Here is a 25,151-nt window from a genome sequence, read left to right as displayed (position 1 = left end):
TACACATTAGGATTACAAGAGAAACGGGATGTTTGAGGTCAAAGAGCAGGGGACTTGCAGCCAGAAACCTGAGCTTGAATCCCAGCTGTACTGCTAACCACCTGTATAATCTGAGGCAAGTTATGCAACTGTTCTGTGTCTTAGTTTCCACACCAATGCAAAGATGCTGATAATGGTAGTATCTGTATCATCGGCTTTTGTAAACACTAATTGAGTTAATACCTGGGAAGTACTTAGCACAGTGTCTAGACACCTAGTCAGTACTCAGTAAAAGTTAGCATTATATTAGACTCTTACTTCTCCTTTGCCACAGATAGTAAATCAATCATCAGTTCAGCTCAGTTCAGTCACTCAGTTGTGTCAGACTCTTTGTGACCCCATGGCCTGCAGCGCGCCAGGCCTCCCTGTCCTTCACCAACCACCAGAGTTGACTCAAGCTCATGTCCATTGAATCAGAGATGCCATCCAACCATCTCATCCTCTGTCATCCCCTTCTCCTTTCACCTTCAATCTTTCCCAGCATCAGGGTCTTTTCAAATGAGTCAGTTCTTCAAATCAGGTGGCCAAAGTATTGGAGTTTCAGTCTTAGCATCATTCCTTCCAAAGAAATCCCAGGGCTGATCTCCTTCAGAATGGACTGGTTGGATCTCCTTGCAGTCCAAGGGACTCTCAGAAGTCTTCTCCAACACCACAGTTCAAAAGCATCAATTCTTTGGCACTCAGCTTTCTTTATAGTCCAACTTTCACATCCATACATGACCACTGGAAAAACCATAGCTTTGACTAGACAGACCTTTGTTGGCAAAGTAATGTCTCTGCTTTTTAACACGCTGTCTAGGTTTAATCATCAGATCTCACCAATTCTCTCAGACAGCTCATTGTTCCCCTTCAGTTCAGGCCTCTATTGTCCCACTCCTGGGCCACCAATGACATCGCTCGGTTCTCTGATCTTGTTTCTCCCTCTATTTGTTTCTGTGCATGTGTGCTAAGTTACTTGAGTCATGTCCGACTCTTTGTGACCCTGTAGCCTGCCAGGCTCCACTGTCCATGGGATTCTCCAGGCAAGAATACTGGAATGGGTTGCCATGCCCTCCTCCAAGGGATCTTCCCAACCCATGGACTGAGCCCATGTCTCATTATGTCTCCTGCCCTGGCAGGCGGGTTCTTTACCACCAGAGCCACCTGGGAAGCCCATTTGTTCCTATACTCGGCACCAAGTCCATTCTCTGAAAACATCACTTTGAGCCAATCACATGAATACTTAAAATTCTCAGTGACTCACAAATACTTATAGAATAATTTTAACTCTTAGATTCCAGTTTAAAATGTGTTATAAACTAAACGCACCATTACATCTTTCTCAGACATAATCCCTCTACTCTAGGAAGAGTTTTCCCTCATTCTAGAAAACAGCTTGTCATTTTATGCCTCCATGCTGTTAATCATTCCCTTCCTCCTACTTGGAAGATCCTCCCTTCTTGGCCAGCTAATGAGAGGCAGTATATCCAGTGGTTAAGAGTTCCAGCTTGGATGCCTAACAGGCTTCCATTATCGACTGGCTCAACAACTTCCTGGCCAGGTGACCTTGGGCAACTTTTATTCCTGTTCTGTGTGCTTAGCAAGAGCACTCTTATTATAGTTATAGGAAAATCCATTTTACCGTGATAATCTATTGATTTGGGGGGGGGGGGGAGTACTTGCTTTTTAGTTAATTGATGTTTTACTATAATATCTGAATCAGAACTGAAAACAGGATTAAAAGTTTTCTTCTCTCTATTGTCCCAATACATTTTCTGTTTTCTGCTAAAGAACATCAAATCCATCAGGAACTGACAACCTTCTACTTACTTTCCAGGCTAATTCCTTTATTACATTCTTACTCTGCACAGAGCTAATCTAATTACTCTCTTCCAGGTCACCTAAGAATAATGACCTAGCTTTCAGATTAGCCAAAGCAGGACACAGGTGACTCTGCAATGGGAGGGAGAGAGCTTGGTACTGGTGAGGTTAGGAGTGTCAGCCCAGAAACCCAGCAAAAGAAGATCAGATGAAGACAAAGAGAAATGACCTACACCACAGAACTGTCAACAAAGCAGGAAAAAGGAACATGAAGAGTTCGCTTGTTTGACTCCTCCTAAAACATGGAAATATAAAACAGTAAGACTCCACAACAAAGTGGGCTCCAGCCTGGCTCCACCTTCCTCTGTTATCTCTCCTCATTTCTCCTAGATTTGTTTCTTGTCTAGCACTGAAAGAGCTTTTTGGCAATATTCAGTTCAGTTCAGTTGCTCAGTCATGTCCGACTCTTTGCGACCCCATGAATCGCAGCACGCCAGGCCTCCCTGTCCAGCACCAACTCCCAGAGTTCACTCAAACTCACGTCCATCGAGTCAGTGATGCCATCCAGCCATCTCATCCTCTGTCGTCCCCTTCTCCTCCTGCCCCCAATCCCTCCCAGCATCAGAGTCTTTTCCAATGAGTCAACTCTTTGCATGAGGTGGCCAAAGTACTAGAGTTTCAGGTTTAGCATCATTCCTTCCAAAGAAATCCCAGGGCTGATCTCCTTCAGAATGGACTGGTTGGATCTCCTTGCAGTCCAAGGGACTCTCAAGAGTCTTCTCCAACACCACAGTTCAAAAGCATCAATTCTTCAGTGCTCAGCTTTCTTCACAGTCCAACTCTCACATCCATACATGACCACTGGAAAAACCATAGCCTTGACTTGAATTAGCCTGATTTAAATGCACAGAAACAAACAAATGAACTAAAGAATTCCCTGGCAGTCCAGTGGTTAGGACTCTGCATTCTCTGCCAAGGACCCAGATTCTATCCCTAGTCAGGAACTAAGATCCCACAAGCCTAGCAGTGTGGCCATAAATGAATAACTGTACAGAAACAAATTTACATCAATCTGCATCTCTTCAAGTCTCTGAACCTGGAGTCCTATAACCAGAGAACATGTGTCACCCTCAAGAGCCACTTTCCCCATCATCAGCCCCTCATCTACTCATTCTATCACTCCACCTTTCTCCTCCTAGCTCCCCTTCTTACCTCTCTGCCTCTTAACCCTTTCCCTTACTACTCCCATTCCAGTGTCTACAAAGAACTCTCCAACACTTTCAAATATTTCTCTATTTTAGCTCAACTAGTGATTCTCAAACCTGACTTCACATTAAAAGAAGTCAAAAGAAAAAATACCTGAGCCTCCCTCCCTGCAGAATCTGACAGTCTGGGGTCTAGCCCTGGCATGGGCTTATTTGTTTAATCTTCCTAGGTGACTTCAAGATATATACAATCTTGAGAACCACAGCCTAAACTAAGACTGGATTCTCCCCTGGCAAACAGGCTCCCTTTACCTCCTTCTGCAGACTACACTTTCTCCCACACCTGAATACCACCAGACAAGAAAGGGCAATCAAGCTCAGGCTCTTTCAGACCATGGGTCTTCCATTTTCATACAAAAGCAAACAACAACAAAAAATGTCTTTCTTGGAGGTATTTTATTTATACAACTCTGTTTCCTCTACCCCTACCACCAACCTTATCTACCTGAATAACTTTTATATCTGTTAAGATTCAACTAAAACATCACGTCTTCTGAGAAGCCTGGTCTGGCAGGCTGAGTGATCTAGGGCCAACCCTATGTTCTTGCTATATTCAGTGGATGCCATGACATAGCCTTTAGGTCCCTGTTCATAGTTATTATCACTTTCCTGTCTGCCTACCTCAATAAACTGAGTTCCTTGAAAGTAAGAAGTAGACCTTCTTTATCTCTGTGTCCCCACATGTAACGTATGCAATGCCTGGCACATGATTGGCATTAAATAAATACTGGTGAGAGAGCAAGTTGGAAAAAAAGAGAAGAGAAGGAAATTTGAAAATGAGGAAGAGTAAAGAAAAATATCTCTTCTATGTCATCTTCTGGCCTTCCAAGGATAAAACTGATTATACTTAGCATATTTTTGGAGCCATAATATAGAGGCACAGCACAGAAAGTAGGAATCCAAAACAACTCTTCATTTTTAGAAAAAAATATACAAATTACAAGAAAGTTAGCCTACATATAGAAAGCACTTTTTGAACATATTTCTAGTTATCAACTAAGGACAGTACTAGTCATCTCCCACGTCTATACTATTGGTAACCCAAATTTTCCCTGACAATCTCATTCTGTTCATAGTGGCCATGGGGGGAAGAATAATGTCCCTCAAAGATGCTCATATCCCAAACCCCCAGTTATGTGACTACTACCTCACATGGCAAAATGTAATTTTCAGATGTGACTAAGATGTGAATTTTGAGATGTGGAGCTTATCTGGGTGGGTCCAATGTAATCACAAGGGTCCTCTTACATGGAAGAGGGAGGCAGGAAGCTCATTGTCAGAATGATGCAGTGTGAGAAAAACTATCCATTACTGGCTTTGAAGATGGAGGAGAAGCCAAGGAACATAGGCAGCCTCTAGAAGCTAGAAAAGGCAAGGAAACAGGTTCTCCCCTAGAGCCTCCAGAAGGAACAGCCTTGTTGACACCTTGATTTTAGCCCAGCGAAACCCATTTGGATTTCTGACCACCAGAATTCTAAAGTAATACATTTGTGTTGTTTTCAGAGGTCACTAAATTTGTGGTGTTGTTTTCTTTTTTTTTTTCCACAGCAGCCACAGGAAACTTAAGTGTTCACTGGGCACACTCTCATCAGAACATGTTTTCTTTGAATTGATATCACTTCTGCCACAGTTATTGTTGAATAATCACTGTGAGTCTTGATGATGACCTTAAAAAAAAAAAAGAAGTGCCTGGAAAAATGTATGAAATAGTTCTTAACTTTAGACTCTGGCTATACTTGAAAAGCTCAGAGATTCCAGAACTCTAGCACACTGGATATCAGTGTGCTCTGTTATGACTATTATGTCCCCTACTGAAGGTCATCAGGCTCTGCTCTAAGGCTAGGACCTTGAGAGTGGGGGCAGGGGAGAAAGGGGAAGAGGAGAGAGGGCTTCACGGTGCCCATTCTCAGGTTATCATAGATGCGAAATAATTAAACTTGCTGCACTGCCCAGACTGATAATAGCAGGCATCTCCTAAAGGACATTATGCTAAGAAGTGTCTATCCCTGTTCCAGACTGTCTGGAGGAGGAGGAAGGGAGAAGGAAAAGGAAAACAGCATATCAGTGGTGAATTCATACATATTTTAGAACGATTCATTAAAATTTAAAAGAAAATTCAGCTTAACTCTAAAGTATCCAGAAATTTTACAGAATCAGTATCTCTCATTTTCTGAACTTTCTGATCAGTTAGTATTTTAGCATAGAGCTTATCGTTTTGGCTTTAAAGTCTTTTTTAACTACTGTAATATATTGTACCCTTCCTTCTTCCCACTCAGCACAGAACCAATTGAGAGAGTCATAGGGATCAGAAATACAGGAATAAAATGTCAGCTTCATTACTGACAAACTAAAGAACAGCCATTAGGTGTAGGGCAACTATAGGTGTAGGGCAACATGCAGCACCTCCATGTTAAGCAGAATGACCTACTCAGTCCATCAGGAGCAGAGCTGCCCAGAGTTAAATCCCAGCAAGAGTCCAGAAGGGATTAAAATAGGTGTGCCCATTGTCTCCCAACCTCCCTTCCTGGGAAGATTGTCCCAGGGAGGAGTAAGAAGGAAGAGAGAGGCCGGAAGTGTTACACTAGTAAAAGGTCAGGAGTAAGAAGGAAGAGAGAGGCCGGAAGTGTTACACTAGTAAAAGGTCTTCAGTTGGGTACAGAAGAATAGGGGATGAATGGTTTTCACCTGACAGCTGCTTCTAAACAACAGCAAATAGAGCTATGCTGCTGCTGCTGCTGCTGCTAAGTCGCTTCAGTCGTGTCTGACTCTGTGCGACCCCATAGACGCCAGCCTACCAGGCTCCCCCGTCCCTGGGATTCTCCAGGCAAGAACACTGGAGTGGGTTCCCATTTCCTTCTCCAATGCATGGAAGTGAAAAGTGAAAGTGAAGTCGCTCAGTCGTGTCCGACTCGGCTCTTCGAGACCCCATGGGCTGCAGCCTACCAGGCTCCTCCGTCCATGGGATTTTCCAGGCAAGAGTACTGGAGTGGGGTGCCATCACCTTCTCCGATGCTATAATTAAGCTAAGTAATTGTATCTTGAGTAATCTGAATGTAGTATTAGCAAGATCTGACTAAAGATCCATCACCCCAAAGCATACATGGAAGCAACAGCCTCCATACTCAGTGATGAGGAGCAGTCTGAGGTATGTTACTAGCAATAAAGCATAGACATTTACAAATGATGCCTCTTGGCTTCAAAAATTAGAGCTTGTTCAAAGGTGTCTCTATAATAACATTACTCTTTCTTGCCTTCTTTCAGATTTACTGTCTTGAGTGGGAGTAAAAGGAAAGGGCTTACAGATAGCATTCCAGAAATTACACATAACCCAGACTCCCTTAGCTGTGAAGTAGTTCAAAGTGAAAGACATTTCTTGGCAGCATTAATAGTTATGGCAACCATGAGTTACTGAAATGCTTGTGAGTTGGGATTTTTATAGTTACTTCTATTTCTTTTTTATTTTATCCAGGGATGAATTTGATTAAGAAAGCAAATGGAGATTTTTTTTTTTAAGCATGAGTATCAACATGACACATGATCAAGAATGACCCTACAAATTCTTTTGGTTAATAATGACAGAAGAACTACAATAACTTGTAAAAAGCAGACCATGTAATAAAATTTGTGAAATTTTCAAGGCCTACATTAATACCATTATAAAAAATTAATGAACACAGTTCATATATCTTAATTTAAACAATAAAATAGAAGAGTTTTGTTTTATTCTCTAGTTTTATTGAGTTACTCCTAAGGAGTTGTGGTCCAAAAAATAAATTAGAATTCATTTTTTAAATAAGTCACAATTTTTAAAAGCAGATTAGTTTACATATTTATTTTTATTATAACATCATTATGAGATTTTTAATAGTTTATTCATTTGCTTATAAAATGAATTTTTATATACTTCTATAAACAGATATTCCACCTATTAAAAGATTTATGGCATTTTGTTCTTTTACTTTCCTACAACCAACCTCTCAAGTTGATGAAGTGTGCCAACTCTGAAAATAGTATATATTATGCACACAAATTGCTAAAAAATCAAGTATGAAAAATGAGTACTCTTCTGCTATAAAGTCCTCCTCAATCCTTCTGCAACACTATCTTCTTAGGAGAGTTTTAAGTTGCCCAGAAACAAGATTTCCCCTTAACAACAAACCAGTGTTGTTGCTAGGGGATTATGACATAGGAAGAGTGACCTCCAATCAGAGAGGAGCCCCAGAAGTCTGACTGTGACATGCCAGTATAAATATGAGCACTCCCACCACCTGTAGGCCCTTCTCCTCTCCACTTGTAACTGATAAGAACAACATCTGCAATGGCCAGAAACATCACCAAGAGGAACAAGCGCTGCAGAGGACACCAAAAAGCAATCTCCAAAAAGAAATCACATTCCAGCTCTGAATCTGGCCTTAGGAATTACTCACTCTACATAAACAGGGTCCTAAAAGAAGTGGTTCCCCAGAAGGGCATATCATCTCGCACCATTGACATCATAAACACCATGATCAATGACATGTTTGAGCGCATTTCCACTGAAGCCTGCAACCTAATGTATTACAGGAAACGCTGTACCCTCACCCCTGAAGACATCGAGAAGGCAGTGTATTTGCTGCTGCCTGAGAAACTGGCTAAGTATGCAGTGGCTTTCGGAAAAGAAGCTGTCCAACGATATGTCCACTCCTAAACTCCATGTTTGAGCTTCATTAAATCTTGGGGAAAGTAACTCTTACTTCCCAAATGATCACTTCAATATTGAATTCATTCTTCTTTTTTATAACATAGTCATATTTCCCTGTATTTTTCCTATTTGTCTTATGTGTAGAGAAGAATTACTCTCTTGCTATTTTATGTTTTAATGATTTGCCTACTATTTAGGTTTTCCAACACCTGCTGCCCATGTGACTCCCTCCCAGAACTCATGATTTTCCTATGAATGTGTAAATCTCATTATATAAATTCAATGCTAATTGTATTGTTAAGGTATTGTTAACTATGTAAATGATTATTTAATCCAGCTATTTTGACTCCCAGGGCACAATGACTTTGAATTTATGAACACAAACATTTTAATCAGAAGCATACCAACACTGATAAATTTTCATCAAAAAAGTATTTTCTACAGCAAACTACATTCAACCACTTAGTTCTTTAGTGGAGTCCCTTTAGAACATGTAAACTATTTCTTTCAATAAGCTCAGCTCTTAACCATGTAATTTTTATCTTTGCGTGTGCGTCTTTTTAATAAGGTGGTGTACATCTGTTAATCTTTTATTCCAATCTATCCCTTTATTCCAGTCATTCCCCTTTGGTAACCATGAGTCAATTTTCTATGTCTATTTTGTAAATAAGTTCATTTGTCTTATTTTTCAGATTCCACATATAAGCGATATCATATAATATTTCTCTTTCTCTGTTGGACTTGCTTCACTTAGTGTGATCATCTCTAGGTCCATCTATGTTGCCGCTTATGGCATTATTTCTTACGTTTTATGGCTGAGTAGGCACCCCACTCCAGTACTCTTGCCTGGAAAATCCCATGGACGGAGGAGCCTGGTGGGCTGCAGTCCATAGGGTCGCTAAGAGTCGGACAGGACTGAGCGACTTCACTTTCACTTTTCACTTTCACGCTTTGGAGAAGGAAATGGCAACCCACTCCAGTGTTCTTGCCTGGAGAATCCCAGGGACGGGGGAGCCTGGTGGGCTTCCGTCTATGGGGTCACACAGAGTCGGACACGACTGAAGCGACTCAGCAGCAGCAGCAGCAGCAGTGTTCCATTATATACATATACCACATCTTTTTTATCCCTTTTTTATCCCGTCATCTGCTGATGGACACTTGGGTTGCTTCCCATGCCTTAGCTTTTGTGAACAGTGTTGCTATGAACACTGGGGTGCAAGTAACTTTTCAAATTACAGCTTTTTTTCCCAGATATATGTCCTGGATTGGGATTCCTGAATCGTATGATAACTCTATTTTTAGTTTTTTAAGGCGCCTCCATACTGCTTTTCATAGTGGCTGAAGCAATTTTTAATCTACCTTTATATTTAATTCACTGGAATGTATTATTCCATATTTATAGCATAATAAGGCCACCACACAGGAACCTACCACTCAATGTATAAACTTTGAACTTTATAGATGTCACTGGAGATATTTCCCAGTCCTATCTCCCTGTCTACTATACTGAATTTTGTTTCCCATTGCCTTGCTTTTCTTTGTACTTTTGCTACCTATGTATACATCTCTACAGAATATGTTTAATTTTCCTAATTTATAATTTAGGGGCCATACTACCTAGATCTTTTTGTGCCTGCCTTTTTCTTTTAAAACTGTTTCTAAGATTTAAATAGTTCTAATTCATTCTTTTCACTCCTGCACTCTATAGTATTCCATAATGTGAATATACAAGTTTATGTATGCTTACTCTGTTTATGGAGATTTGGGTTGTTTTCATTTTTTGTTATTATGACCAATGCTCCTATAATGAACTATAACAACAGCTACGACTTATGTAGCATTTGCTATGTGCCTTCATCTTACATAAATTATTTAATAGGGATGACCTTGTGAGGATTAAGTAATTTTTCCCTCCTACAGATGAGAAAAATGGGGCACAGAGAAATAAGTAGCTGACTGAGGTCACATACCTATGTAGTGGCAGAGCTGGGATCTGACGAGGTTAACAGTTGCTGTTCAGTCGCTAAGTCACGTCCGACTCTTTGTTACTCCATGGACTGCAGCACCCCAGGCTTCCCTGTCCACTATCTCCCACAGTTTACTCAGACTCACAACAAAACATGGTCCAGACTCTGACAAAACATGGTTCACTGGAGAATGGAATGGCAAACCTCTTCAGTATTCTTGCCATGGGAGCCCCGTGAACAGGGTAAGAGAGGCCACTGTGAACACATGAGGCACGCTGTGAACATTCTTGTACATACACCTTCTCACACAAATGTATAAGAATTTTTCTAGTTACAAAACCTAACAGTGGAAATGCTGGGTAATTAATATGCCCATACTCAACTTTCTAGATATTAACAGACTGTCTTCCAAAGTGTTTTACCAATTTACATTTGCAGGAGATGAGAGGAATTTAGATTCTTCTGGTTACAAGTAACATCACTTAAGTTTCCTCAAGAAAAGGGGGTTTCCTGTATATACTGAGATTGGAACTGAGGCTATTCTGTCTCTTGTTTTTATATGCATGCATTTGAGTTAGACTCAAAACCATCCAATTTGAGTTAGGCCCAGATAGAAGTTGTTTGCCATCTGAAAGATCTACTTAATCATTATTCGATGCCCACACCTGCCATTCTGCTGGGGGTTGGCATTAGAAGGGCTTCCAAGTTCTATCTGGGGTCAATAAATTACAGCCCTTGGGCCAAATCTGGAAGCATCCCTCTTTTGTTTGAACCCCCTACAAGTTAAGAAAGATTATTACATTTTTATAGGGATATTTAAAAGGAAAAAGAATATTCAACAGGCATAATGTGACCCACAAAGCCTAAAATATTTGCTATGGCTCTTTACAGAAAGAGTATCTCATCTACACAATGCTGCTCTTTCTTGCAGGGTCTGCGATACAGCAGGTTTTCTAAGGCTTTGCCTAGGACACCTATATCTCTACAAAATAAAGTTGAAAATGATGAAAAATTTATAGTTGGCTTTCAAATCACTGTAGTAGAGAGAGTACATAAATGGGGCAATGACCTAATTATTCAGAAAAATGTTTTACTATATATTGAGCTGTTAAAGTGGGCCTTACTTGAAGGGAACTAGGGGGCTCCTTGTGTATTATTCTCTCTTTGTATATGTTTTGAAACATTTTAATAGAATCTCAAAATAAGATTAAGATTTTTGGAAAAAACTCTGGAGTCGGTTTCAAGTCTGATTATATAAATGCATGTGGGTATAAAAAACACATTTAAAAAATTTTAAACAATTTTTTACTGTGGTAAAAATATATATAACATAAAACATCATTTTACTCAGTTTTAAATGTACAATTACATTAAGTACATTCATATAGTCATGGAACTATCATCACCATCCATTTTTAGAATTTTTCATCTTCTCAAACTAAAACTCCATAAACATTAAATAACAATTTCATATGTCCCCCTTCTCCAACCTCTGGCAATAACCATTCTGCCTTCTGTCTCCATGAATTTCGCTCCTCTGGATACTTCATATAAGCGGAATCCAGCAACATTTGTCTTTTTGTAACAGAAGTATTTCGCTTAGCACAATGTTTTCAAGATTCATCCAATGTAACATATGTCAGAATTTCCATTCTTTTTAAGGCTGAATAATATTTGATGGTTCAGCAAGTAAAGAATCTGCCTGAAATGTACGAGATAGGGAGATGTGGGTTCAATCCCTGGGTCAGGAAGATCCCCTGGAGAAGGAAATTGTAGCAACCTACTCCAGTATTCTGGCCTAAAAAGTAATCCCATGGACAGAGTAGCCTGACGGGCTACAGTCCAAAGGGTATCAAAGAGTCAGACACAACTGAGCAACTAAGCAATATTCCATTGTATGTATATAATACATTTTATTTATCCATTCATCCACTAATGATCACTTGGGGTCCTTCCAACTTCTGACTCTTGAGAATAATGCCACTCTGAGCATATACAAATATCCCACATTAGGTGTATACCCAGAAGTGAATTGCTAGGTCACATGATAGTTCCATTTTTAATTTTTTGAGGAACCACCATACCGTTTTCCACACAGCTGTTTCATTTTACATTGCCACCAGCACTGCATAAGGGTTCCAATTTCTCCACATCCTCATCAACCTTTATTACTTGATTTTTACATTTAATAGCTATCCTAATGGATATGACGGAGAAGGCAATGGAACCCCACTCCAGTACTCTTGCCTGGAAAATCCCATGGATGGAGGAGCCTGGTAGGCTGCAGCCCATGGGGTCGCTAAGAGTCAGACACGACTGAGCGACTTCACTTTCACTTTTCACTTTCATGCATTGGAGAAGGAAATGGCAACTCACTCCAGTGTTCTTGCCTGGAGAATCCCAGGGATGGGGGAGCCTGGTGGGCTGGCGTCTATGGGGTTGCACAGAGTCAGACACAACTGAAGTGACTTAGCAGTAGCAATGAATATAAAGTGTTTTTATTTTCACTTCCTTACTGATTTGTGATAGTGATGATCTTTTCATGTGCTTATTAGCCATTTGTATGTTTTATTTAGAGAAATGTCTATTCAGGTCTTTTGCCCATTTTTAAATTATTGTTGTTAAGTTGTAGAAATTCTTTATATATTCTGAATATTAATCCTCTCTCAGATAGTTCTCCTATTCCATGGATTGCCTCTTCACTTTGTTGATAGTGTCCTCTGATACACAAAAGTTATTCATCTTGATAACATTCAATTTGCCTATTTTTCCTTTAGTTATCCAGGCCTTTGGTGTAATATGCCACTTTAATTTTGTATTGCTCCTTTATGAGAAAGTTACATACAATACTACTAATATACTTTTTAACTTGGAATCAATTCATAAAGTCAACATACTTCTAAAATTAGCTTCTATTTTTAATTTTTTTAATGTGTCATACTAGCTAAGACAATAAGGGTCAAAATTATTTCAATGCATAATTTTGACATTAACAGGGCCAATTTACCAACTTTTTAAAGTCTTGAACTCCAGGAACCTGAGACAGTTAAATGAAAGACAAAATGTAGCACTCCGCACCAGTCTTCTACTATGCATTCACCCCCATCTTCTCAGAAATAGAACCCTCAATTTTAGCTAAATTCATTGTCACCCAGGATAAAGATCACATTTCCAAATCTTCCTTTGACTAGGTATCTAAGGGACCAAATTGTGCCGAATTGTAAGGAACATGCAACTTCCAGGAAGTATCTTTAAAAAACAAGAGTGCTCTTTTCCCTTCTCCTCTTTCCTGCTGGCTGACTTGGGGATGCAAAGACTAGAGCTGAAGCAGCCATCTTAAACTAGGAGTAGAAACCTATATATTAAGGATGGTAGAGCAGAAAAATAAAAAAGCTTTGGTCTCTGATGATTGAACTGCCATCCAGCCTGAGACTGCCTATATTTACATGAGAGAGGGATTTCTAGCTTGTTTAAGCCACTGTTATTTTGGGTTTCTATCATTCATAGTCAAATTTTGTTCTAATACAAACATCCAGAAGATTATTGACTGCTAAACAATGCAGTTAGTTTCAAAATGATTGTATACTTATTAAATAAAAACATATTAATCTAGAGATGGAGGATGGCAAATGTCTTGTTTATTTACCAGAGGATGTTGCTGCTAAAATGAAATCTCATGCTATTTAACAATTTGTTGTCAGAGATATGTAATGCAGATGGCAAAATTCTATTTTTATTAGTCTATTGGACACATGAAGTGATTTTAAAACATTACTTAAAATACAAAAATATGTGAGAGTCAAAGATGATGGGAAAGACAACTTCTGACTAAATCAACAACATGATCAATATGTGGATTCCATGGTAATTTGAAGATAGTGGCATACAACATAATAAAAGACGTCTCATACCAACAAGAAAGAATAGGGCTGATTTTATAATACAAATCACCCAAGCAATAAAATTCCAGCAAACTTAGATTATCCTTCTCTGAGCTTAGAAGTCTTATTTTAGAAATGAAAAATGTAATATATAAATATATGCTGTCACTTACTATGACTTTTTCAAGTCCTGATATGTACACTGCTAGCTTGCTCCTGTGTGAATTAAACGTGTCAAAGTACTAGGAAATAGGAAAGTACCATAGAGTATAATACCTTACATATGGTACTTATAGTTTACTATGGATTCACAGAAATGTGTTCTTTGTGTTAGGCGCCGAGAAAACAAAGTCCATCCCTTTAAAAGCATAGAACTTTTTGATTTGCATTTCTCTGATAATGAGTGATGTTGAGCATCTTTTCATGTGTTTGTTAGCCATCTGTATGTCTTCTTTGGAGAAATGTCTATTTAGTTCTTTGGCCCATTTTTTGATTGGGTCATTTACTTTTCTGGAGTTGAGCTGTAGGATTTGCTTGTATATTTTTGAGATTAGTTGTTTGTCAGTTGCTTCATTTGCTATTATTTTCTCCCATTCTGAAGGCTGCCTTTTCACCTTGCTAATAGTTTCCTTTGTTGTGCAGAAGCTTTTAAGTTTAATTAGGTCCCATTTGTTTATTTTTGCTTTTATTTCCAATATTCTGGGAGGTGGGTCATAGAGGATCCTGCTGTGATGTATGTCAGAGAGTGTTTTGCCTATGTTCTCCTCTAGGAGTTTTATAGTTTCTGGTCTTACATTGAGATCTTTAATCCATTTTGAGTTTATTTTTGTGTATGGTGTTAGAAAGTGTTCTAGTTTCATTGTTTTACAAGTGGTTGACCAGTTTTCCCAGCACCACTTGTTAAAGAGATTGTCTTTAATCCATTGTATATTCTTGCCTCCTTTGTCAAAAATAAGGTGTCCATATGTACGTGGATTTATCTCTGGGCTTTCTATTTTGTTCCATTGATCAATATTTCTGTCTTTGTGCCAGTACCATACAGTCTTGATAACTGTGGCTTTGTAATAGAGCCTGAAGTCAGGCAGGTTGATTCCTCCAGTTCCCTTCTTCTTTCTCAAGATAGCTTTGGCTATTCGAGGTTTTCATTATCAGAGAAATGCAAATCAAAACCACTATGAGGTACCATTTCACGCCAGTCAGAATGGCTGCGATCCAAAAGTCTACAAGGAATAAATGCTGGAGAGGGTGTGGAGAAAAGGGAACCCTCTTTCACTGTTGGTGGGAATGCAAACTAGTACAGCAACTATGGAGAACAGTGTGGAGATTCCTTTAAAAACTAGAAATAGAACTGCCTTATGATCCAGCAATCCCACTGCTGGGCATACACACTGAGGAAACCAGAAGGGAAAGAGACACATGTACCCCAATGTTCATCGCAGCACTGTTTATAATAGCCAGGACATGGAAGCAACCTAGATGCCCATCAGCAGATGAATGGATAAGAAAGCTGTGGTACATATACACAATGGAGTATTACTCAGCCATTAAAAAGAATACATTTGAATCAGTTCTAATAAGGTGGATGAAACTGGAGTCTATTATACAGAGTGAAGTAAGCCAGAAAGAAAAACACCAATACAGTATACTAACACATATATATGGAATTTAGAAAGATGGTAACAATAACCCTGTGTACGAGACAGCAAAAGAGACACTGATGTATAGATCAGTCTTATGGACTCTGTGGGAGAGGGAAAGGGTGGGAAGATTTGGGAGAATGGCATTGAAACATGTATAATATCATGTATGAAACGAGTCACCAGTCCAGGTTCGATGCATGATACTGGATGCTTGGGGCTGGTGCACTGGGACGACCCAGAGGGATGGTATGGGGAGGGAGGAGGGAGGAGGGTTCAAGATGGGGAGCACGGGCATACATGTGGCGGATTCATTTTGATGTTTGGCAAAACTAATACAATATTGTAAAGTTTAAAAATAAAATAAAATTTAAAAAAATAAATAAATAAAAATAAAAGCATAGAACTTTTTGGAACAACAAACTGAAAAGAAATTATTGTGAACAGCTGACATACAGAGAGTCTAGGCTCTGAGCTAGACATTATTCTAGGTACTCCATATGTATCAACTCAATATAAAGCCCAAGACCACCACTTGAGAAGAGTACTAATATCATTTACCATCAGGGGAACTGTGGCATAAAAAAAGGCTAAGAAACATGCCAGAGGTCACACAACTAGTAATAAAAGAACCGTGGTTAAAGCCGTGTACTCCAGCTCCAGAGCCCATCGCTTAAAGTACGGTACCTGCTTTACCTCTCATGGAGAGAGACATGTTAGAAGATACTGTGGAACATGCAAGGTGCATCTAACCCAGAATAAAAAGGTGTCTAACAGGAAATGACACCTGATCTAGATCTTGAAAACCAGTAGGATATGCACATAGGTAGAAGGAATAATATTTGCAAAAGTTTAGGACATTAATGGTATCAATTTGAGATAATTGCAAATTACATAGCTGAAAACAAGCACAGAAGAAAGGATGGGGAAATAAGGTTGGCTGCTGCTGCTGCTGCTAAGTCGCTTCAGTCGTGTCCGACTCTGTGCAACCGCATAGACTGCAGCCCACCAGACTCCTCCATCCGTGGGATTTTCCAGGCAAGAGTACTGGAGTGGGGTGCCGTTGCCTTCTCCCAATAAGGTCGGAGAGGAAGGCAAAAATCTGTGGGCTGACCTACAACTTGAATTTGATCCAGTACCCTTGGGGAGACTCATGGAGGGACATTAGGTAGGAGAAATATGTGATTTAATTCACTGTTAGAAAGATTATTCCAGGAGCAGAAGTGAGGAGGGTGAATTAAAACAGAAAGAGGCCAGTTTGCATATGACTGGAGTGATCCATGCAAGTCTTAATGAGGGCCTGAACCAAGTCATTGGCAGTAGAAATAAAGGAGGAAGTGATAGATGTGGAAGAGGCTTAGGAGCCAGAATCCCCAAGAGACATGTGCAATGTGTACCATAACAGAGAAATAGCCAAAAAGAGATTCCCAGGGCTCTGGCTCAGGAGACTTGATGGATGGAGCCAAGCCACGTGGCTCAGCTTGCTAAACACTTCCACGTAAAATATCTAGACAGTATGCAAGAGACCGTTGTAAATGATGCCATGTGTGGGGTATCATAAGAGTGCTTAACATGCCAAGGATCTGGCAAAAGTCAACCAACCTTAGGGCAGATGATTAGTACTTGTTTAATGCTTAAACAGAAGAGGACAGCTTGAATTTTTAATGCTCAAAATCAGTTTTTATCACAACCCTGTGCTAGGCCACACATCATGTGTTGACAGATTTTGTTAGCTCTGACAGCTGATTGTTTTGAAAGACATTTGGCAGGATGGGGAGAAACCAGCAGACTATGTAAATATATGGGAGAAAGTAGCAGCCTGTAAATATAAGTTAAGGTGAAAGGTAAGTCAGTTACATTCAAAATGAGAGTCCCGAAAACCAAAAATGCTTGTCTTTTTTTCTGTTCTTGGTGGAGAGTTACTCAGAGGCAAAAGGGGCCTCTTTTCCTGAAAAACTTCGTGCTGGCCCAGGCACAGGCAGTGCAGCTCCATTCAGGGCCCTGGAAAGGCACTGGGACCAGAAAGTTGAGGAAAGGGTTGTTTTCTCTCTGCCCTGGGATTAGAATTCCAAAGTAGAGACGAAGATAGGGATTCCTGTCTGAAGATGGTAGGGAAAAGGAAGCTCAAAGCAATGTCCTAGGATGTTCCTGGCCAGTTGACCTGTGGGCACATGGATGCCAGGCCCCTCTGGGATAAGCACAGAAATGTCTGTGGGGAACTTTGCCAGGAGGGTGAGTTACAGGAACCTTGAGTTACTAAGATTTCAGCTGAAAAGAACACGAAGTTTTACCCTACCTTTGAGTGGTCCTCACTTCCTCTTGTGGATTCTCCAGCAAAGGAGACAGAAAAGTCACTTAAAATCAAATTAATCTCTACAGAGAGTTGCATGCAGATCCCCAGTCAAGTCAGATTTTTAGAACATTATTATTAAACAAACTATCCCTTATTTTGGCTTCCCAGGTGGCTCAGACGGTAAACAGTCTGCCTGCAATGCGGGAGACCCAGGTTCAGTCCCTGGGTCAGGAAGATCCCCTGGAGAAGGAAATGGCAACCACTCCAGTATTCTTGTGTGGGAAGTCCCTAGACAGAGGAGCCTAGCGGGCTACAGTCCACGGGGTCGCAAAGAGTCGGGACACAACTGAGCAACTTTCACTTTCATCCCTTATTTTAGTCTGATACATTTGCATTTGGATTACCCCACAGTTTAAAAAAAAAAAAAAAGAGCTTTTAAGAACATTAAACAGGGACTTCCCTGGTGGTCCGGTGGCTAAGACTGTGTGCTCCCAATACAGGGGGCCTGGGTTAGATTTCTGGTCAGGGAACTAGATCCCACATGCTGCAATGAAGATCCCACAACTAAGACCTAGTGCAGCCAAAACACACACACACACACACACACACACACACAACAGTACTATTTAATTGGCAGTCAGTCTCTAAGATGACTCCCTTATGATTTTCTTACCCTATGATTCAAGTCTTTGTGTGGCTCCTCCCACAACATATCAGCATTGGTCAGTGTAACCAAGAGAATACACTTGGAAGTGACAGTGTGTGACTTTCAAGGCTATGTCAAAACAAAAACAAAAAAACACTGCCACTTCCTCCTGGTTTTCTCTTGCATTACTCACTCTGGGGAAACCAGCTACCCTGCCTTGGGGATATCAAAGCAGCCTATGGAAATATTCAAGTGGTGAAGAACTCAGGTCTCCTGCCAACAGTCAGAATTAGCTTACGTGCTGGCCATATGAGTGAAACACCCTGCAAGTGGATATTCCAGCCCAAGTCATGGGTTCTGAAGACAGCTCTGGCCAATATCTTAACTGCAAACTCATGAAAGACTCCAAACCAGAGCACCCAGCCCAGCTGCTCTTATATTCCTCGCCCTCAAAAATGTCAAGACAAATGCAACAAATTAGCATTATTGTTGCAAGTTTGGAGAGTCGTTAAGCAGCAATATTTAACCTATATTCTTAATTTATATCCACATGAATAAGACAATTTACCGAAGTAATCTTCTCAAAACAAAGAGATTGGTGCCACAATAAGCTTTATATTCCATCTTGCTGCTGCTGCTGCTGCTAAGTCGCTTCAGTCGTGTCCAACTCTGTGCGACCCCATAGACGGCAGCCCAACAGGCTCCCCCGTCCCTGGGATTCTCCAGGCAAGAACACTGGAGTGGGTTCCCATTTCCTTCTCCAATGCATGAAAGTGAAAAGTGAAAGTGAAGTCGCTTAGTCGTGCCTGACTCTTAGCGACTCCATGGACTGCAGCCTGCCAGGCTCCTCCATCCATGGAATTTTCCAGGCAAGAGTACTGGAGTGGGTTGCCATTGCCTTCTCCGATATTCCATCTTAGGTCAAAAGAAATCTCTGGCACTAAAGCAAATTTCTGGCACATTTCAAATTCAGTCACAATTTTGACTCCCCTTAGAGATAGTAGTGTTCAGAAATATTAAAATCTAAGTCCAAAGCACTCATTTACGCTATAGTACCATACAGGTAGCTAGCTAGGCTGCAAAGTCTGCTAACTTAATTTTTTAAAACAGGAAAAAATTAGTCTAGACAGCATCTACAGATAAACATCATTGCATTCAATGATCTGGCTCAAGAGAGAAAGCAAAAAAAAAAATCTGAGAGTAATTTGATTTTAGGAAAGAAAAGCATAATAAACTGCTACTATTATGAAAAAATGATGTATGTTCCAAAGCAAAATATCTGCAGCAACAAGAACACATTCAAAATATCTTATTGAAATGCCAAGGAAAATGCTGGCCTCTAAAATAAAGTGAGGAGCTTGAATAAATCTCAGAGGACTATATGCAATGTTATAAGCAAATCAAGATGTTTCAATTATCACACACATTAAAATAATAACCAGAACTAGAGACAACTACCCACATTTTGGAAGACTTCAGAGATGAGACTGTGAGTTGTCCTCATGCATAACCTTGTATTATGACAGGTTATGCTTCACATACCTGTCTTTTGGCCTAAATTGTAAGTTCTTAGAAAGCAGGGACTTCAGTACCTAGCTCAATTCACTGCTGATAGTGAGTTAATCTGAATTCTCCAGGGGAAAAAAAATGAATCTGAATCCAGAGCTTATTGGCAGGTGCAATCCCAGGGCAGCAAAAATGAAGGAAAAGATAAATGGAAGAAGATAGATAGTCAGAAGATGGAAGAAAATACAAGGTAATGCACTGACCACACTGGCTACTAGTCTGTAACAAATAATCGCTTTACTGGGGTTCCCTTCTTAGCCATGCAGGACATGTCTGGACAGACTATTAGGGAAAACCATGACTTGGAACAGTCTATTGTAGGAAAAAATGGAGAGGGAATTTGTCTGCTAGCTCCATCCTGCTTTCTGTTCCCCACTGGTCACAGTTTGTTCTATGAGGATTTAATACCCCTAAGCACCCAGACTGTGGCCTCTTCAGCAACCGCTAGGGAAAATACATCATACTTCATACAAATCTGGAATTGGTAAGAGGGGCCAGAGACTTGAAGCATCAGTCTCAAGTATCGTAAATTCATGGCCCTCCCCCACATAGCCCTTTACCACAGTAGCTATGGCAAAGCCATAAAAACCCAAGGTTTAGGGACCAGGAGAGGCTGAAAGAATGCATCCAGTATAGCCAGTGTTGGTAGATACCTTAGATATCTGTGGTCAGAACCTTCTTATAGTCTGGATGACAAACAGGAGACTGACAAGCACTCAGCACAGCTACAAAGTCCAGCTTTATCCATCTTTATACATAAATCTAACTTACCTAGTTAACTCCAGCCCTTTTTCCCTGACACCAGTAAGATATTTTTGTCTCAGAGATGGGGATAAAAGATGAAAGATTTTTATTTTCAATGCTCTTATAAGCTGATCTTTTTAGGAACAATCATCAGGTTTTGGTCAAATTACTCATCTCAAGTCTTCCCAATGACTCAAGCTGGCCTCAAAATCTCTAAAATGAAGCTTTCTCCTGGGTAGCAGACCAGATTAATTCACTTGCTTTCATTTTATGCAAATCTTAAGTACCTGAATTTGAAATATAAGTAAAGGCACATTTTGTGCATAAAATTTGAAACAGTTCAAATTCACTAATTTTTAAGAAATTGTCAATAATTATATACTTTTGAAGCTGGTGAACTATGCTTTTACTATTGTCACTTATTGGGACTAGTTTAGATGGTAACAAGCATACCCATTATCATTTTTCAGAGTTAAGTCATGAATTATATGATATCTTTAAGATATCATATCATATTATGTGGTATCTTTAAGAACAGATGCTCATAAAATGCACCTGCCTCCTATTCTTGCTAGTGTTATAATTTTGCAGATGAGGAAACTGAGTCATCACATGACTGAATTTTGGGACTCAAGCCCAAGTCTTCAATCATCAATACCTGTGTCCTTTTCATTATATCATGTTCATGGTTCCATCTATCTCAACTTTGTGTTATCATCAAACTTTACCTTCAGGCATAGCATCAATAAAAATATTGACTGAGGCTGCAGTATTCTACCTAATATGTAACTTTAGGCAGACATAAAGCTATTAATAGATACTCTATTTATAGTATGATTCAACAACCCAGCTACTTACCTACTTTAAGAGTCAATAAGCCATAGTTCACCATTAATCACCAAGAAAATTAAAGAGAGTTAAGAACCACAAGAATACTATTATCTATCATTTGGGGGAGTGGGGCACCAGGTACTATCTTATAATCTTCACATACATTATTGCATTTAACACTCACAACAGCCCTGTAAGGCAATATTATTTTTCTCATTTTGCAGACAAGAAGGGGCTCAAAAACATTAACTAATTTGGCCAAAATTACCCTGCTAGCAAATACCTAAAATATCCTGCTAAGTGCTGGACCTAGATATTTTCCATTGACCCAAACTGCCAGATATTTGCAAAGGTTTGTGCAAGAATGTTTATTTTCACATGTGCATTAGCTCGTTTTAATATTTATCACAATTTATTTTATATTCAAAGAAATTGAGGCTCATGAAGTTTAGGTGTTTTTTCCAAATTCTTATAGCTATTAAGTATCAGAACTGGGATTCAAGCTTGGAATTCTTTCTATCCACTGCTTCTCACCAAATACTATCAGTTGAATCAAGACTGCCTATGTTCAAGTCAATGTCTGCTAATCTATCATCACAGAAACAGTATCTAAAATCGATTTCTACAAAAAATCACTTAGAACAATGGTTTCCACAGTTTGTACCTTCTGAATTAATGAGAAACCTCTAAGTCCACTGATGTAACTGTAATTTTATGTTGGAAACTCCCAGGGATTTTGGTGAAGAGAGAGATGAGAACTTAGGAAATTATAACAGCCTTATACAGATATTGAAGATAGAGGAATAGCAATAAAGACTTCCCCGGTGGCTCAGATGGTAAAGAATCCGCCTGCAATGTAAGAGATGCAGGTTCAATCCCTGGATCGGGAAGATTCCCCTGGAGAAGAGCATGGCTACCCACTCCAGTATTCTTGCCTGGAGAATTCCATGGACAGAGGAGCCTGGCAGGCAACAGTCCACGGGGTTGCAAAGAGTCAGACATGACTGAGCGACTAACACATGTAATAAGAATCCTCAAAACAGCTGACATCTTAACGGTAAGCCTAAAATATTACTGAAGGAAGGAAGATAGGACTAACAAGCTAGAGGTGAACAGAAACAAAACATCCTACCATGGAAGTACTTTAATACACTGATACAGACAACTTCTCTTAAAGTTTCTCTCATTTCCCCAGAACATGTATTAGGAATAGGTTTGGCTGCATATAACAGAGCAATCCAAAGTGATGGTGGAAATAAGAAAGTTTGTACCTCTTTCGTATGTGTGTGTGCTCGCTCGGTCATGTCCAGCTCTTTGCGTCCCTATTGACTGTAGCCTGCCAGGCTTCACTGTCCGTGGGATTTTCCAGGCAAGAGTACTGGAGCTGGTTGCCATTTCTCCAGGGATCTTTTCTAACCAGGGATCGAATCCAGGTCTCTGCAGATTCTTTACCATCTGAGCTACCTCTTTCGTATAACGGCCAGAAATTGGCAGTTCTTGGCCAGTATGGAGTCTCCAAGTGTTAGAGAGCCAAGATCTTTCTTCACTGTTCTTTGCCATTCTTGGCTGCCATTCGACAGGTCACCTCCTGGTTCAAGCTAGTTGCTGGAGCTCCAACCACTATATTCACGTTTCAGAGAATAAAGAGTCTACTCTTTCCATTTTAAGGAGAATTTCCAGATATAAATCACAGTTTTCCCATTTATATATCACTAACAGAATTTCATACCATAATCACATTCACACCTTGTTGCAAGGGAGGCTGTCCTGTAGCTGGATGTATTATCCCCACATAAATACAGGATTATATTACTCCGGAAGAAACAGTATGGATATTGTGATGTGTAATAAGCAGGCTCTGCCACAAATGGATAAAGGATAAAAATAACAAGAAAAACAACAACAGTAATAATATAATTCATTCCATCTACCTACCTCCTCAAAGATATCCGCATCAGGATATTTCAATGCCATAAGTAAATTGGCACCATAGTACAATATTCCAGTTACAAAATTTTAAATCAATTTAAATACTTTTTCAGTAAGAATAAGGGGAATGGATTGACTATGAAGCCAAAAAACGAGAAAACTTGAGTTTTGTATTATACAAAAATCACAATATTCTTCTAATCTGACAGTTGGCTTTTGTCCTCAGGCTGTGATGGCTGGAAGCATATGATAAGAAACTCTTTCACATTTAATGTCATCTATATTCTCACACTGTAGATTGTTTAAATTGAACTTGCAGCAGCTCTCTTTTCTACTCAACTATATTCACATTTTTAAAAAAACACAGCTCAAATTTCAAAGGAAAAACTCTATCAAAAATTATATTTAACTCCTGTATATTCAAAATACTGCATAGAAATTAAATGTTCACTACTTTCTAAAATTGGATAGAAATATGCAATTAAAGAAAAATTTGAAAAAAAATAAGGTATATGATGCACAGCTGTTCTTTTAAATGTATTTTTATTTCCCAAAACTATAATAATCGCTAACATTTATTAAGTAATTATTATATGCCAAGAGCTTCAGTGTGTAATTTTGCTCCTTAGGGTCTGTCATCCATTCAACCTTTCCATAAATATCTGCCAAACATTTCTTACATACCTAGCACTAGACAGGGGTACACAGACAAAAAACAGATACAATTCTAAGAAAATGGATAGTATTTTTTTAAGTGAACAGAGAAATTAAATAAGTACATTCTAATTCCTGAATACACAAGTTCTGAGACACACCACTGAGGCTCAAATGCTACTCCATGAATTCCTAGCTGTGGGATGTGATGCAAATCCACATAACTTCTCCAGATTTCAGTTTCCTCATCTGAAAAATGGGGATAACAAAGTCCTGAATGAGAAAAAGTGTGTAAAGCACTTAACTCACTGTTTGGCACAATGTAAGAATTCAATAAGTGTTACTTATTATTATTTGCATAAATAATAGCACCCAGGGTGCTAAAGGACCACTAAGAAGGATGCTAAACTCATCTGAGTTGGTAATTGAAGGCTGTACAACTCTAATATTCCTCTAGGTTCTCCACCTTTCAGAAGTCAGCCTTCTTTTCCATATCCAAATAACCCTGACCCACATCCCTGTAAAAGCAGAAAGTCTCGTCTTTCATTGGGCTTCCCTCTCAAGGGCAGCAGTAAAAACTCTAATGATGGCAGGTTCCACAAACCCTGAGACTCCCCAAGCCAGATGCTCTCTCTGGATAATGGCTCTACTTTGTGTACAGCATGTTTGCCCACACCTAACCAGCTGTCCCCGGAGAAGGCAATGGCACCCCACTCCAGTACTTTTGCCTGGAGAATCCAATGGATGGAGGAGCCTGGTGGGCTGCGGTCCATGGGGTCGCTGAGAGTCAGACACGACTGAGCAACTTCACTTTCACTTTTCACTTTCATGCATTGGAGAAGGAAATGGCAACCCACTCCAGTATTCTTGCCTGGAGAATCCCAGGGACAGGGGAGCCTGGTGGGCTGCTGTCTATGGGGTCACACAGTCGGACACGACTGAAGCAACTTAGCAGCAGCAACCAGCTGTCCCAAGCTGTTTTTGCTTTCCCAGTTACTGTTCAACCTCAAGATGGACACAGAGCCCTCTACAATGCCCCAAGACAATCTAAGAAGGAGCCATCCCTTTAAATAAGGTTTCATTGAAAGATTAGGAGAACAGAAATACACCAGGAAGGTAGCCCCCAACTATGACTAAAGATGGTTACTCTGAGAGTCACAGCCAAAACATAAGTTCACTATCTTCTCTTAGCTCTCACAGGTCCTTTCCTGATGCGGG

At 39.8% G+C, this 25,151-nt stretch overlaps 1 long non-coding RNA gene across 1 annotated transcript in view; it reads right to left on the bottom strand.

Annotated features, from left to right (window-relative positions):
• The window catches only part of LOC133233471 (uncharacterized), a 167,733-nt gene extending 149,856 nt beyond the window's left edge, over positions 1-17,877 (bottom strand). The window contains exon 1 of the long non-coding RNA XR_009731725.1: positions 17,567-17,877. This is a non-coding gene — a long non-coding RNA (uncharacterized LOC133233471). The remainder of the gene's footprint in view (positions 1-17,566) is intronic.
• Between the last annotated feature and the right edge of the window lie 7,274 nt (positions 17,878-25,151).

This window comes from Bos javanicus, chromosome 20 (genome assembly GCF_032452875.1).
Source record: "Bos javanicus breed banteng chromosome 20, ARS-OSU_banteng_1.0, whole genome shotgun sequence".
NCBI classification, from domain to species: domain Eukaryota; kingdom Metazoa; phylum Chordata; class Mammalia; order Artiodactyla; family Bovidae; genus Bos; species Bos javanicus.
This window is presented reverse-complemented; position numbering and strand designations above follow the sequence as displayed.